The sequence below is a fragment of the Camelina sativa genome, chromosome 4 (genome assembly GCF_030686135.1).
Source record: "Camelina sativa cultivar CO46 ecotype springtype chromosome 4, ASM3068613v1".
Lineage (NCBI taxonomy): Eukaryota > Viridiplantae > Streptophyta > Magnoliopsida > Brassicales > Brassicaceae > Camelina > Camelina sativa.
This window is the reverse complement of record NC_141883.1, coordinates 10,434,417-10,452,176: the sequence shown is the minus strand read 5'-3', so window position 1 is coordinate 10,452,176 and position 17,760 is coordinate 10,434,417. Positions and strand designations below refer to the sequence as shown.

At 40.3% G+C, this 17,760-nt stretch overlaps 1 pseudogene across 1 annotated transcript; it reads right to left on the bottom strand.

Annotated features, from left to right (window-relative positions):
* Positions 1-9,990: 9,990 nt before the first annotated feature.
* Positions 9,991-15,835, bottom strand: LOC147945695 (ABC transporter G family member 19-like; annotated as a pseudogene). Its single transcript, XR_015596278.1, has 11 exons — positions 15,800-15,835; positions 15,167-15,250; positions 14,277-14,357; positions 14,074-14,175; positions 13,744-14,025; positions 13,393-13,646; positions 12,676-12,766; positions 12,558-12,591; positions 12,247-12,440; positions 11,993-12,135; positions 9,991-11,660 (listed from the first exon to the last, which is right to left on the bottom strand). The product of XR_015596278.1 is annotated as an ABC transporter G family member 19-like (transcript).
* Between the last annotated feature and the right edge of the window lie 1,925 nt (positions 15,836-17,760).

Here is a 17,760-nt window from a genome sequence, read left to right as displayed (position 1 = left end):
TGTCATCTTTCGTCTCGCTCCTCTTGGACAGCCTGCCAACCTGTAATCCATGCTCCTGCACCCATAGCATCCCTGCCCACCTTGGTTCGTTACTGACATGTCCTCCCGCTTCCTCTTATGCCCTTGCTCCGACTTGCTACCCTTTCCCTAAATGCTTTGCCCCAATATCTCTTCTAATTGCACAGTAGGGCTAACCATCCCTACCTGTGACCTCAAGTCATCCTCTATCCCAGCTTCAACCTCTACCAGCTCTGCTCTAGTAGTGTAACTCCTCACCCAGCACCAAATCCTCATATCATCACGCAGAGCCAACAAGAACCTCCGCACCTGAACCGCTTCTGGTTCTAAAGCCCGACCTGCATACACCACAAGCCGACTAAACTCCGCGTCTAGCTCCCGCACAGTACGGTTACCCTGAGACAACCCCAAGAACCGCGTTGAACTCTCTTATAAAGTTCATCCAAGTTATCTCACGCTCCACCCTCCATGCCGTCATCGACCTCCACCAGACCCTCGCATCCCCTGAAAGGTAGTGCGCTCCCAAGTCCACCTGATAGTGGTCGGGACACCGGAGCGACTGGAAAATATCCTCCATCCGCTCTCTCCACTCATCCGCTGCACTCGGATCTGTGCCTCCTGGGAAAAATACCGCATCCACATGTCGTAGCTGTACCAGCATCTGAACATACTGAGCATCCACTACCTCGGCCCCTGCTTGCACACCCGCCTGCACTTCCACTACAGGCTGCACCACTGGACCTCGTCCACCAACCAATGGCGGCACTACTGGAACCTGCCCACCATCCACTGGCGGCACAACTGTTGGAAGTCGCGCCAAAACCTGAGCTAGCAAGCCCGCCAAGAAATCCTCTCTACCTGGAACACCCTCCGCTGCAACCTCCACTCTCCGGCGACACCGTGGCCGACACCAGGCCCATCCGCCCTGCTGATACCACCACCAGCTAGGTCTCCAAACACACTAGGATGAACCTGCGACTCTGCCACCTCCTCACTGGCCATGCTCTGGGTCACACTCTCACTGACCTCAGGAACCCGTCCCCGCCCACGGTCACACCCACGACCACGACCACGACCACGACCAGCAGCTCCCACACCTCTAACCATCTGTATCACCAATAACAGAAAGGCTAAGCAAACAAAACGATCCTAACTACACAAAGAACACAACTCACCGTGGAATCACAAAGTAGAGGATGATACTAGGACTCCATACCACAAACAAATTGACTAACTACTCATAGACAATTCCATCACACAACAACATACATCTAACAACAGGAAAATAATTCAACCAATTAAATTCCTAAACCGCTCTAAACCCACTTAACCATCTTAGAACCATAAGGACTGTGATACCAAACTGAAACCGACCCGTTTTTAAAAAATAATAAATACAGTATATAATTAAGCATCCCATACTACTTAATTAAACCAACCCAAACCACAACTCCTCATTAAACCAATAACAACCAATATGCACAGGGGAAACATACCAACAATACAAAATCAATACATCATCAATACAATAACATTTCTAACCATTCTATTCATCAACCCAGCATAACACTAACGAAGGTTCCAACATAAACAATATATCAAACAACACAAAAACGAGACCCTAGATCATCCTCCTGCTCATCGTCATGATTCCGCATCACATACCTACACACCACAAACAACAATTGAGATGCGTAATTATTATCATAAATAATTGGTGAGGCGATCCTCCCATCTACTGGGCTATACACACAAGCAACTGAGATTCCAATGTTTAGCAAACCACAAAAACAACACAACAAACTAGGAAAACACGCAACAGAGAAGTTGGTGTCGACCGACACTAGAGTGGTGTCGATCGACACTGACCCCAACATGGTGTCGATCGACACCGACTCTACAACACGATATGCACGGAACCGAAAGTTGAAGATTCGCTTCCCAAATCCTCCAAATCGTCCAAAACCAATCCAAAACTCCTGGAAACTCCTGGAAACCACCATCCAACCACAAATACACAAGAATACAACACAAAAAACCACAAAACAAGCAAAACAAAAGATTCTCAGACTTAGATAAGCCATGGTCATGCACTCACCTTAGCCAAAATAATGAGATCTATGCCCAAACGACGAAGCTACCACCACGTCCCTAGCCTTGGATCCACACTCTCCAGGAAGAAACTCTCTGACAGATCAAACGAATCTCCCTAAAACCTCAAGAACAGGCTATGGAACACTCTTTTCTTCTTTTCTCTATAAACTCTCAAAAACGGCTAAAATGGACAAAGGAAGTCGAGTTCTCCCTTTTAAACTCGAGTTTAGGGCTTCCCTAAACCAGCTACGCGAACCGGAGAATTGAAATTGAACCGATTTGACCAACTACGATTGGTGTCGACTGACACCACTAGGAGTGTCGATCGACACCCCTACCAGAAATCGAATTTCTGGTTCGCGGATATTACAAAAGTCGACTACAATCTTTGTGTGGGAATCCTTCACCTTGATGGCTATGAGTTTTATGTGAGGGAGGACCCACCTATTCTGTTACGACTATGCTTGTATCAACCGCCATTAGGATGTAAGCTCATGTTTGCCTTTTTTCCAAAATGTACAAGCTTTGTGTAGGACTCCTTAACCTCTATGGCTGAGGGTTTCATGTGAGGGAGGACCCACCTGATTTGTTGCGATATTGCACATATTATATATGAGTCCTGGTAGCTTCACCCACCATTATGAGAATTGAGCCAGAATCTGTATCAATCCTTGATCAAATTTTCTTGAACAATCTCCTGTTGGCGAGAACCCCATCCCTTAATCCCCCATTGTACAACATTTGTAAAAGCTCGGTTGATATATTGCAAGAGCCATCGATGATCACTTGCTGATCGAGGAAGACACAGAGCATGTCTTCAAATGCGCTTCCACCATGGTCCCAACAGATCTTTGAAGCTTTGCTAGCCTCTCAAAGACTTACACCTCCTTAGAAAACTCATGAAACTAATATCTTTTAATGCCTTGTAACCTTATTAAGCATTGTAATTGTTTAAGTTTACTTTGTATGAACTCTCCTCTTTGAGGATTTAACTTTAATGAAAGCTTGTTTGACCAAAAAAATAAAACATACAAATTCATGTTTCAATCAATAATTAACACTTGAAAAAAATCATAATTATTTACAAACAGATCTACGCTAATTGTCTACTAAGTGATTATGGTAGACAATAATGTTCTCAACATATCTACACTATTGTTAATGATTGGTGCACAACTAGACCATTGTGATGTTTCAAAATTCACTATTTGTCAAAAGTGTGTTGTAGTTGAGATGATTTCTTATGTACTACTTGATTTCTTAGACCATTTTCTCTCCTAGAAAATCAGAATAGACAATCGTTCCTATTGCAAACTCTCTCTCTTCTCTCTCCCTGAACACCAACTCCAGATACTAGTATAGGTGTGGTTTCCTTTAGTTGTTATACCCAGACGGTTCAAATTTCATTTTTCTAGTGAAATTGCCGGTTGTTTTCTCTTTTTGTTTGGTTGTGCTTCGCCGTTTGTAGTAACATTTTCTAATACCCTATTGGAGCAATATAAATAAATTTTCCTAAAAAGGATTTTGTCTCCAATTCACAATCCTAAACTCATTCTAGGATTCCAAGTTAGTTCTGATGTTTCTCTAAGCCATAAAGCAAAGCTTCCCACCTTTGTCTCTCAAGACTTTACTGCTTTATAGATGCGACATAGGGAAAACACCAACGCCACAATGTAGAGCGTGGGTCTTTATATCAACTTTCTCTATATATTGATGGAATGGATATTGGCTTTCCAAATTTGAGTTAGTTCTCGAACTTTTGTAATTGGTAGTTCTGTAAAATTCTAATGGCTCGAGAGTCTTCCCATGAGTATCAAAGAAATAATAATGATAAAAAATAAAAAGAAAGAGAGAAAAGATTTAATCTTCACTTGGGAGATAATTTGAAGCATATATGAGAGAATAAATCTACACCTATTTTAATTTTATTGGTGTTGAACAATAAATTTAATTCAATAATAAAATAATATATATATATATATATATATATATATATTAAAAAACTTTAAGATATTTTAAAGCAGGATAACCGATAATGATGCTAGCTATTTATATTGCTTTTATGACTTTTTATACTTATTAATTTTCTTTTTTTTTATTTAATTATATATATATATATATCTATATATATTTAGATCACTATATTTATAACATCACACACGTTTTTTTTAATGATATTTTCTTTCTTGAAACAAACTAACCAATGGGTGGAAATTTTCAAATTACACATTAAAAAGTGGCTCCAATTTCATTCTGATTTAAGTGCTTTAAATATATATGTCTACTCCAGTGTTCGTCATTAATTGTGTGCAGAAATGTTTGAATTTTCTATGTTGATTAGTCAAAATTGATTTACTTTGTAGTTTGGAGAACACATTAATCACGTTATAATTCACACAATTATAAATTATTCTATTTTTATTCTATCTGTAATTCAAACACTTACAATATCGATGAATTTCAAAATACCGTTTTTTATGTCACTTTTCAAACATACCCGTTCGTGGTGTTCATTTTTAAAAACATATTTTAATATATAAAATGACTAAATTTTGAATCATAAACTCCAAATATTAAATCATACCCCGTGAAAACTATACCGTAAATATAAAATAGAAAATCCAAATCTAGATAAAAAAAAAATTAAAATTAATTTAACATATTGTAATTGCAAAAAAGACAAAAATAAAAATGTTAAAAAAGAATATTTTTGAAAATAGTATTTCAAAAAAGAAATAATTTCTAACAAATTCTCCACAATATTCTTGAATTTAAATTTAACTACTAAACTTCGAATCAAAGATATATTTTTATTTTGAAATATCCCAGAAAGATACTAAAAGATGAAACGATTACATAAGGCTACAACTTGTCAACTTCAATACAAACTTACAACTTGTCAACTTCAATACAAACTTATAACAACGAGAAGCTTATACTTAGAAGCGTAAGCTAGAGTACACAAGTGTTTGTGGGGAATGATAGCTTCACGTTCTCTTATTTCTGCTGCCAAACAGCAAGGCGAAGTAAAACAAGAACCTCTGCACCTGAACCGCGTCTGGTTCTAAAGCCCGACCTGCATACACCACAAGCCGACTAAACTCCGCGTCTAGCTCCCGCACAGTACGATTACCCTGAGACAACCCCAAGAACGGCGTTGAACTCTCTCATAAAGTTCATCCAAGTCATCTCACGCTCCACCCTCCGTGTCATCATCGACCTCCACCAGACCCTCGCATCCCCTGAAAGGTAGTGCGCTCCCAAGTCCACCTGATAGTGGTCGGGACACCGGAGCGACTGGAAAATATCTTACATCCGCTCTCTCCACTCATCCGCTGCACTCGGATCTGTGCCTCCTGGAAAAATGTCGCATCCACATGCCGTAGCTGTACCAGCATCTGAAATACTGAGCATCCACTACCTCGGCCCCTGCTTGCACACCCGCCTGCACTTCCACTACAGGCTGCACCACTGGACCTCGTCCACCAACCAATGGCGGCACTACTGGAACCTGCCCACCATCCACTTGCGGCACAACTGTTGGAAGTCGCGCCAAAACCTGAGCTAGCAAGCCCGCCAAGAAATCCTCTCTACCTGGAACACCCTCCGCTGCAACCTCCACTCTCCGGCGACACCGTGGCCGACACCGGGCCCATCCGCCCTGCTGATACCACCACCAGCTAGGTCTCCAGACACACTAGGATGAACCTGCGACTCTGCCACCTCCTCACTGGCCATGCTCTGGGTCACACTCTCACTGACCTCAGGAACCCGTCCCCGCCCACGGTCACACCCACGACCACGACCACGACCACGACCAGCAGCTCCCACACCTCTAACCATCTGTATCACCAATAACAGAAAGGCTAAGCAAACAAAACGATCCTAACTACACAAAGAACAGAACTCACCGTGGAATCACAAAGTAGAGGATGATACTAGGACTCCATACCACAAACAAATTGACTAACTACTCATAGACAATTCCATCACACAACAACATGCATCTAACAACAGGAAAATAATTCAACCAATTAATTCCTAAACCGCTCTAAACCCACTTAACCATCTTAGAACCATAAGGACTGTGATACCAAACTGAAACCCGACCCGTTTTTAAAAAATAATAAATACAATATATAATTAAGCATCCCATACTACTTAATTAAACCAACCCAAACCACAACTCCTCATTAAACCAATAACAACCAATATGCACAGGGGAAACATACCAACAATACAAAATCAATACATCATCAATACAATAACATTTCTAACCATTCTATTCATCAACCCTGCATAACACTAACGAAGGTTCCAACATAAACAATATATCAAACAACACACAAACGAGACCCTAGATCATCCTCCTGCTCATCGTCATGATTCCGCATCACATACCTACACACCACAAACAACAATTGAGATGCGTAATTATTATCATAAATAATTGGTGAGGCGATCCTCCCATCTACTGGGCTATACACACAAGCAACTGAGATTCCAATGTTTAGCAAACCACAAAAACAACACAACAAACTAGGAAAACACGCAACAGAGAAGTTGGTGTCGACCGACACTAGAGTGGTGTCGATCGACACTGACCCCAACATGGTGTCGATCGACACCGACTCTACAACACGATATGCACGGAACCGAAAGTTGAAGATCCGCTTCTCAAATCCTCCAAATCGTCCAAAACCCATCCAAAACTCCTGGAAACTCCTGGAAACCACCATCCAACCACAAATACACAAGAATACAACACAAAAAACACAAAACAAGCAAAACAAAAGATTCTCAGACTTAGATAAGCCATGGTCATGCACTCACCTTAGCCAAAATAATGAGATCTATGCCCAAACGACGAAGCTACCACCACGTCCCTAGCCTTGGATCCACACTCTCCAGGAAGAAACTCTCTGACAGATCAAACGAATCTCCCTAAAACCTCAAGAACAGGCTATGGAACACTCTTTTCTTCTTTTCTCTATAAACTCTCAAAAACGGCTAAAATGGACAAAGGAAGTCGAGTTCTCCCTTTTAAACTCGAGTTTAGGGCTTCCTAAACCAGCTACGCGAACCGGAGAATTGAAATTGAACCGATTTGACCAACTACGATTGGTGTCGACTGACACCACTAGGAGTGTCGATCGACACCCCTACCAGAAATCGAATTTCTGGTTCGCGGATATTACAAAAAGTCGACTACAATCTTTGTGTGGGAATCCTTCACCTTGATGGCTATGAGTTTTATGTGAGGGAGGACCCACCTGTTCTGTTACGACTATGCTTGCATCAACCGCCATTAGGATGTAAGCTCATGTTTGCCTTTTTTCCAAAATGTACAAGCTTTGTGTAGGACTCCTTAACCTCTATGGCTGAGGGTTTCATGTGAGGGAGGACCCACCTGATTTGTTGCGATATTGCACATATTATATATGAGTCCTGGTAGCTTCACCCACCATTATGAGAATTGAGCCAGAATCTGTATCAATCCTTGATCAAATTTTCTTGAACAATCTCCTGTTGGCGAGAACCCCATCCCTTAATCCCCCATTGTACAACATTTGTAAAAGCTCGGTTGATATATTGCAAGAGCCATCGATGATCACTTGCTGATCGAGGAAGACACAGAGCATGTCTTCAAATGCGCTTCCACCATGGTCCCAACAGATCTTTGAAGCTTTGCTAGCCTCTCAAAGACTTACACCTCCTTAGAAAACTCATGAAACTAATATCTTTTAATGCCTTGTAACCTTATTAAGCATTGTAATTGTTTAAGTTTACTTTGTATGAACTCTCCTCTTTGAGGATTTAACTTTAATGAAAGCTTGTTTGACCAAAAAAATAAAACATACAAATTCATGTTTCAATCAATAATTAACACTTGAAAAAAATCATAATTATTTACAAACAGATCTATGCTAATTGTCTACTAGTGATTATGGTAGACAATAATGTTCTCAACATATCTACACTATTGTTAATGATTGGTGCACAACTAGACCATTGTGATGTTTCAAAATTCACTATTTGTCAAAAGTGTGTTGTAGTTGAGATGATTTCTTATGTACTACTTGATTTCTTAGACCATTTTCTCTCCTAGAAAATCAGAATAGACAATCGTTCCTATTGCAAACTCTCTCTCTTCTCTCTCCCTGAACACCAACTCCAGATACTAGTATAGGTGTGGTTTCCTTTAGTTGTTATACCCAGACGGTTCAAATCTCATTTTTCTAGTGAAATTGCCGGTTGTTTTTTCTTTTTGTTTGGTTGTGCTTCGCCGTTTGTAGTAACATTTTCTAATACCCTATTGGAGCAATATAAATAAATTTTCCTAAAAAGGATTTTGTCTCCAATTCACAATCCTAAACTCATTCTAGGATTCCAAGTTAGTTCTGATGTTTCTCTAAGCAATAAAGCAAAGCTTCCCACCTTTGTCTCTCAAGACTTTACTGCTTTATAGATGCGACATAGGGAAAAGACCAACGCCACAATGTAGTGATTGATTTTTCCCTCCATTTGTTTTTTTTTGACATATCTCATTCTCGCAATTAGAGCGTGGGTCTTTATATCAACTTTCTCTATCTATTGATGGAATGGATATTGGCTTTCCAAATTTGAGTTAGTTCTCGAACTTTTGTAATTGGTAGTTCTGTAAAATTCTAATGGCTCGTTTATTGAGCTCTATGGTTCTATTGTCCAATCACAGTTAAGTCATCCCACCAATTCCAGGGATAAGGTTAACCTCACCGAGTTATGGAGAGACATTATTTAACTTATTCTACATGGATCAAATAACATAACCATTCGCCAACACTGACCCACCCAGCACTTGCTTTCCATTATGCATAGTTTATCTCTTAATTTCTAGTTTTTTTGTTGTTAGAGCATTTTCATCGAGAGTCTTCCCATGAGTATCAAAGAAATAATAATGAAAAAAAATAAAAAGAAAGAGAGAAAAGATTTAATTCACTTGGGAGATAATTTGAAGCATATATGAGAGAATAAATCTACACCTATTTTAATTTTATTGGTGTTGAACAATAAAATTAATTCAATAATAAAATAATATATATATATATATATTAAAAAAAACTTTAAGATATTTTAAAACAGGATAACCGATAATGATGCTAGCTATTTATATTGCTTTTATGACTTTTTGTACTTATTAATTTTTTTTTTATTTAATTATATATATATATATTTTAAATCACTATATTTATAACATCACACACGTTTTTTTTAATGATATTTTCTTTCTTGAAACAAACTAACCAATGCGTGGAAATTTTCAAATTACACATTAAAAAGTGGCTCCAATTTCATTCTGATTTTAAGTGCTTTAAATATATGTCTACTCCAGTGTTCGTCATTAATTGTGTGCAGATATGTTTGAATTTTCTATGTTGATTAGTCAAAATTGATTTACTTTGTAGTTTGGAGAACACATTAATCACGTTATAATTCACACAATTATAAATTATTCTATTTTTATTCTATCTGTAATTCAAACACTTACAATATCGATGAATTTTCAAAATACCGTTTTTTATGTCACTTTTCAAACATACCCGTTCGTGGTGTTCATTTTTAAAAACATATTTTAATATATAAAATGACTAAATTTTGAATCATAAACTCCAAATATTAAATCATACCCCGTGAAAACTATACCGTAAATATAAAATAGAAAATCCAAATCTAGATAAAAAAAAAATTAAAAATTAATTTAACATATTGTAATTGCAAAAAAGACAAAAATAAAAATGTTAAAATAGAATATTTTTGAAAATAGTATTTCAAAAAAGAAATAATTTCTAACAAATTCTCCACAATATTCTTGAATTTAAATTTAACTACTGAACTTCGAATCAAAGATATATTTGTATTTTGAAATATCCCAGAAAGATACTAAAAGATGAAACGATTACATAAGGCTACAACTTGTCAACTTCAATACAAACTTACAACTTGTCAACTTCAATACAAACTTATAACAACGAGAAGCTTATACTTAGAAGCGTAAGCTAGAGTACACAAGTGTTTGTGGGGAATGATAGCTTCACGTTCTCTTATTTCTGCTGCCAAACAGCAAGGCGAAGTAAAACAAGATCCTAAAGAAGAGACCGGAAGCCAACGTGATCCACAAGCAATCCCACTTGCTCAATTGAGTAATACCTTGTTGTGCGAGTAACTTAGACCCTGTCTTCAAGCATGTGGACTCCGTTATCTTGGTTTTCAAAGATCTACTCAGAGTTTCAAGGAGCTTAATCTTCCTAGAATAAGACACACCTCCGAGAAGAGTACCGTCAAATACTTGGACTCCCTTAACAAAGCAACGTAACGGGTCATCAAACTCATTGATTAATACAGCCTCGTACGGATACTTGAGAGGTGAAATGTAATGAAACCATATCCAATAGACTGGTATCCGATCTCGGTTGACGTAGAATCCACTCAGCAGTAAACAATAAGCAACATAGGCAATAGTGACCATGTAACTTATCATGATATTCGGAACAACGCCGGATATGAAAGTAACGATAGAGGAACCAGACCAGAAGGAGGCGTAGATTATGAGGGAGTAAAAGAGGAAACCTTCTAACCCGCCGCTCAAACCAACGGTCCAGAATGTGATCGAGGCAAAGACTAAGGAAGGGGCAATTAGTTGAGGCAAGGACACCAAAGAGTGAGATATGACATAAGAAGATGTTCTGTATGCGTTGTGGGTTGTCTCTCTCAAGAAAATGTATCGTTCTTGAATAAAAACTGGGATATTGTCTAAACAACAGTAGAACATTGTGGGCACCACGAATGCAAAGAATGTCGATCTCTCTTGTGCACCTCTTGGAGTGTTGTCTAGATTCCAGTACACAGTGGCTAGGAGAATAGCAGTCACCATAACCATAGCAATCCGTGTTCCCATGAGTTCGGGCATCCGGATCCAGTTTTTCATGTACCGTTTGGCTAAGATGAGTGTTTCAAAAAATGATGGATTCGCATATGAAGATATTGATTCCATGGCAATGGGATTGACTGCAGATGTGCCTGAGACTAATTTGCCTCTTGAAACACTCGCATTGATCGCTTCTTTTAAGGATAAGCCTTGGTGGGGTGTGGTTTGTGGGGTGGCTCGAGCTGATTAGTTAAGTTTGAGCTTGTTATGCTCCCACTTTTTGTTGAATTCTACTAATTCTTTGGTTCCTTCAGTGGATACTTCCAGTTGTCGGATTAAATCAAGTGCGAACTCTGTGATGTTCTCTTTCTCAGGGATCGGATGACCAAAATCAGAGAAGAATCGAGATAGACTTGCTGGAGATCCATTGAACACACTCTTGCCGCGAGATAAGATGATAAACCGATCAAGCAATTCTACAATACGAGCACTTGGTTGATGGATCGACATAATCACAATGCTGCCACTCTTAGCTATTCGTTTAAGAACTTGCACCACCACGATCGACACCCCTACCAGAAATCGAATTTCTAGTTCGCGGATGTTACAATTCTCCCCCACCAATATAGATTCATCCTCGAATCTAGCACCAAACCAACAGTCAAGGATCTCCCATGCAACCAACACTGTGGCCCACACATCCTCCGACTAACAATGAGGACTCAATCTGGCCAATAACCCGCGTCTCTGACATTATACGCTCTCAACTCATGTATCTCCCTCACTCTCAGGTCTCGACCTTCAAGTCTTAGCGGCTCGCCATTGGGCCTCAGCCCTCCAACTACGGTATAAGGAAGTCAAAATCTTGCTCTCGGGCTGTCACCCTACAGCACGCCTTCGGATCGTCACCCAAAGTCGATATACCAATTATACCTTTAGGCCACAAATTCCCTCGAGATAACGGTACACAAGAACCTAACCGTCCCCTCATGAGTTGTTAGAGATCTCACATCTCTAGAGCAATAATTCTGAGCTCGACCGAGTACCACGCTGACCAGAACTACCTCTATGGCTCTCGCAGGCACATCACAATGGGCTACCAAAACGTCACAAAGACCCTAAATACGTCACAAAAATCCCAAACACGTCACGAAGACAACACAAACGTCCCGCAGGACCGCCACTAAGGCCCATAAATGTCCAAAAGGACCGCCACTAAGGCCACAAACGTCACCGGGACCGCCACCATGGTATCCGACGTCGTCACTTAGACCACCAACAAGGTCTCCAACGTCACCAAGACCACTACCACTGACCGGTGTCACCAAGAACTCTGTCACCAAGACCACCTTCAGGGCACCAAACATCACAAAGAACGCCCTACCACTGACAAGCGTCACCAAGATCTCTGTCACCAAGACCACTGTCAGGACACGAAACGTCACAAAGAACACTACCACTGACAAGTGTCACCAAGATATATGTCACCATGACCACTGCCACGGTACCACAACATCGCAAAGAACGCCCTACCACTGACAAGCGTCACCAAGATCTCTGTCACCAGGACCACTCTGAGGGCATGAAACGTCACAAAGAAACACTACCACTGGCAAGCGTCACCAAAATCTCTGTCACCAAGACCACTTCCAGGGTACCACCACATCATCAACAACGCTACAACTGACAAGTGTCACCAAGAACTCTATCACTGGGACCACTATCAGGGACAAACCGTCACTAAGACCCCTATCAAGGCACAAGCATCACCAAGACCACTCAATATCATGATACTAAACGTCACAAAGACCGCCAACCAGGCACACATCCCGCAGGATCATCACAAAGATCACCACACTTTCCACAAAACTTGCTATTTTTGGAAACTTTCTAATTATGGAAACCTTATTTTTATGGAAAATTTCTATTTATGGAAACTTCCAATTATAGAAACTCGAGCTATTTCTCTTTTCCATGAAAACACCAGCCAAAATAAAGAAATACTCATCTTATCAAATCCTTAAGTGCAATAAACACTTACAACTCCGAAACAAAAGAAAAACTTAACAAAACCAAACAAAACAGAAAGAATCTAAACTCCGGGATTGGTGCCCGACCCTTCTTTCGGCTGCACCTCTCCCACTGTCAAACGCGGAAACTTCGGACATTGTGGTCTAATATGTCCCACCTCCTTGTTGTAAAAGCACACTCGAATGTCATCTTTCGTCTCGCTCCTCTTGGGACAGCCTGCCAACCTGTAATCCATGCTCCTGCACCCATAGCATCCCTGCCCACCTTGGTTCGTTACTGACATGTCCTCCCGCTTCCTCTTATGCCCTTGCTCCGACTTGCTACCCTTTCCCTAAATGCTTTGCCCCAATATCTCTTCTAATTGCACAGTAGGGCTAACCATCCCTACCTGTGACCTCAAGTCATCCTCTATCCCAGCTTCAACCTCTACCAGCTCTGCTCTAGTAGTGTAACTCCTCACCCAGCACCAAATCCTCATATCATCACGCAGAGCCAACAAGAACCTCCGCACCTGAACCGCTTCTGGTTCTAAAGCCCGACCTGCATACACCACAAGCTGACTAAACTCCGCGTCTAGCTCCCGCACAGTACGGTTACCCTGAGACAACCCCAAGAACCGCGTTGAACTCTCTCATAAAGTTCATCCAAGTCATCTCACGCTCCACCCTCCGTGTCGTCATCGACCTCCACCAGACCCTCGCATCCCATGAAAGGTAGTGCGCTCCCAAGTCCACCTGATAGTGGTCGGGACACCGGAGCGACTGGAAAATATCCTCCATCCGCTCTCTCCACTCATCCGCTGCACTCGGATCTGTGCCTCCTGGGAAAAATACCGCATCCACATGCCGTAGCTGTACCAGCATCTGAACATACTGAGCATCCACTACCTCGGCCCCTGCTTGCACACCCGCCTGCACTTCCACTACAGGCTGCACCACTGGACCTCGTCCACCAACCAATGGCGGCACTACTGGAACCTGCCCACCATCCACTGGCGGCACAACTGTTAGAAGTCGCGCCAAAACCTGAGCTAGCAAGCCCGCCAAGAAATCCTCTCTACCTGGAACACCCTCCGCTGCAACCTCCACTCTCCGGCGACACCGTGGCCGACACCGGGCCCATCCGCCCTGCTGATACCACCACCAGCTAGGTCTCCAGACACACTAGGATGAACCTGCGACTCTGCCACCTCCTCACTGGCCATGCTCTGGGTCACACTCTCACTGACCTCAGGAACCCGTCCCCGCCCACGGTCACACCCACGACCACGACCACGACCACGACCAGCAGCTCCCACACCTCTAACCATCTGTATCACCAATAACAGAAAGGCTAAGCAAACAAAACGATCCTAACTACACAAAGAACACAACTCAACGTGGAATCACAAAGTAGAGGATGATACTAGGACTCCATACCACAAACAAATTGACTAACTACTCATAGACAATTCCATCACACAACAACATGCATCTAACAACAGGAAAATAATTCAACCAATTAAATTCCTAAACCGCTCTAAACCCACTTAACCATCTTAGAACCATAAGGACTGTGATACCAAACTGAAACCTGACCCGTTTTTTAAAAATAATAAATACAATATATAATTAAGCATCCCATACTACTTAATTAAACCAACCCAAACCACAACTCCTCATTAAACCAATAACAACCAATATGCACAGGGGAAACATACCAACAATACAAAATCAATACATCATCAATACAATAACATTTCTAACCATTCTATTCATCAACCCAGCATAACACTAACGAAGGTTCCAACATAAACAATATATCAAACAACACACAAACGAGACCCTAGATCATCTTCCTGCTCATCGTCATGATTCCGCATCACATACCTACACACCACAAACAACAATTGAGATGCGTAATTATTATCATAAATACTTGGTGAGGCGATCCTTCCATCTACTGGGCTATACACACAAGCAACTGAGATTCCAATGTTTAGCAAACCACAAAAACAACACAACAAACTAGGAAAACACGCAACAGAGAAGTTGGTGTCGACCGACACTAGAGTGGTGTCGATCGACACTGACCCCAACATGGTGTCGATCGACACCGACTCTACAACACGATATGCACGGAACCGAAAGTTGAAGATCCGCTTCCCAAATCCTCCAAATCGTCCAAAACCCATCCAAAACTCCTGGAAACTCCTGGAAACTCCTGGAAACCACCATCCAACCACAAATACACAAGAATACAACACAAAAAACCACAAAACAAGCAGAACAAAAGATTCTCAGACTTAGATAAGCCATGGTCATGCACGCATCTTAGCCAAAATAATGAGATCTATGCCCAAACGACGAAGCTACCACCACGTCCCTAGCCTTGGATCCACACTCTCCAGGAAGAAACTCTCTGACAGATCAAACAAATCTCCCTAAAACCTCAAGAACAGGCTATGGAACACTCTTTTCTTCTTTTCTCTATAAACTCTCAAAAACGGCTAAAATGGACAAAGGAAGTCGAGTTCTCCCTTTTAAACTCGAGTTTAGGGCTTCCCTAAACCAGCTACGCGAACCGGAGAATTGAAATTGAACCGATTTGACCAACTACGATTGGTGTCGACTGACACCACTAGGAGTGTCGATCGACACCCCTACCAGAAATCGAATTTCTGGTTCGCGGATATTACAAAAGTCGACTACAATCTTTGTGTGGGAATCCTTCACCTTGATGGCTATGAGTTTTATGTGAGGGAGGACCCACCTGTTCTGTTACGACTATGCTTGTATCAACCGCCATTAGGATGTAAGCTCATGTTTGCCTTTTTTCCAAAATGTACAAGCTTTGTGTAGGACTCCTTAACCTCTATGGCTGAGGGTTTCATGTGAGGGAGGACCCACCTGATTTGTTGCGATATTGCACATATTATATATGAGTCCTGGTAGCTTCACCCACCATTATGAGAATTGAGCCAGAATCTGTATCAATCCTTGATCAAATTTTCTTGAACAATCTCCTGTTGGCGAGAACCCCATCCCTTAATCCCCCATTGTACAACATTTGTAAAAGCTCGGTTGATATATTGCAAGAGCCATCGATGATCACTTGCTGATCGAGGAAGACACAGAGCATGTCTTCAAATGCGCTTCCACCATGGTCCCAACAGATCTTTGAAGCTTTGCTAGCCTCTCAAAGACTTACACCTCCTTAGAAAACTCATGAAACTAATATCTTTTAATGCCTTGTAACCTTATTAAGCATTGTAATTGTTTAAGTTTACTTTGTATGAACTCTCCTCTTTGAGGATTTAACTTTAATGAAAGCTTGTTTGACCAAAAAAATAAAACATACAAATTCATGTTTCAATCAATAATTAACACTTGAAAAAAATCATAATTATTTACAAACAGATCTACGCTAATTGTCTACTAAGTGATTATGGTAGACAATAATGTTCTCAACATATCTACACTATTGTTAATGATTGGTGCACAACTAGACCATTGTGATGTTTCAAAATTCACTATTTGTCAAAAGTGTGTTGTAGTTGAGATGATTTCTTATGTACTACTTGATTTCTTAGACCATTTTCTCTGCTAGAAAATCAGAATAGACAATCGTTCCTATTGCAAACTCTCTCTCTTCTCTCTCCCTGAACACCAACTCCAGATATTAGTATAGGTGTGGTTTCCTTTAGTTGTTATACCCAGACGGTTCAAATCTCATTTTTCTAGTGAAATTGCCGGTTGTTTTCTCTTTTTGTTTGGTTGTGCTTCGCCGTTTGTAGTAACATTTTCTAATACCCTATTGGAGCAATATAAATAAATTTTCCTAAAAAGGATTTTGTCTCCAATTCACAATCCTAAACTCATTCTAGGATTCCAAGTTAGTTCTGATGTTTCTCTAAGCAATAAAGCAAAGCTTCCCACCTTTGTCTCTCAAGACTTTACTGCTTTATAGATGCGACATAGGGAAAACACCAACGCCACAATGTAGTGATTGATTTTTCCCTCCATTTGTTTTTTTTTGACATATCTCATTCTCGCAATTAGAGCGTGGGTCTTTATATCAACTTTCTCTATCTATTGATGGAATGGATATTGGCTTTCCAAATTTGAGTTAGTTCTCGAACTTTTGTAATTGGTAGTTCTGTAAAATTCTAATGGCTCGTTTATTGAGCTCTATGGTTCTATTGTCCAATCACAATTAAGTCATCCCACCAATTCCAGGGATAAGGTTAACCTCACCGAGTTTTCAACTGGTAACACCGAATTGGAGAGACATTATTTAACTTATTCTACATGGATCAAATAACATAACCATTCGCCAACACTGACCCACCCAGCACTTGCTTTCCATTATGCATAGTTTATCTCTTAATTTCTAGTTTTTTTGTTGTTAGAGCATTTTCATCGAGAGTCTTCCCATGAGTATCAAAGAAATAATAATGAAAAAAAATAAAAAGAAAGAGAGAAAAGATTTAATTCACTTGGGAGATAATTTGAAGCATATATGAGAGAATAAATCTACACCTATTTTAATTTTATTGGTGTTGAACAATAAATTTAATTCAATAATAAAATAATATATATATATATATTAAAAAAACTTTAAGATCTATATATATTTAATTATATATATATATATATCTATATATATATTTTAGATCACTATATTTATAACATCACACACGTTTTTTTTAATGATATTTTCTTTCTTGAAAC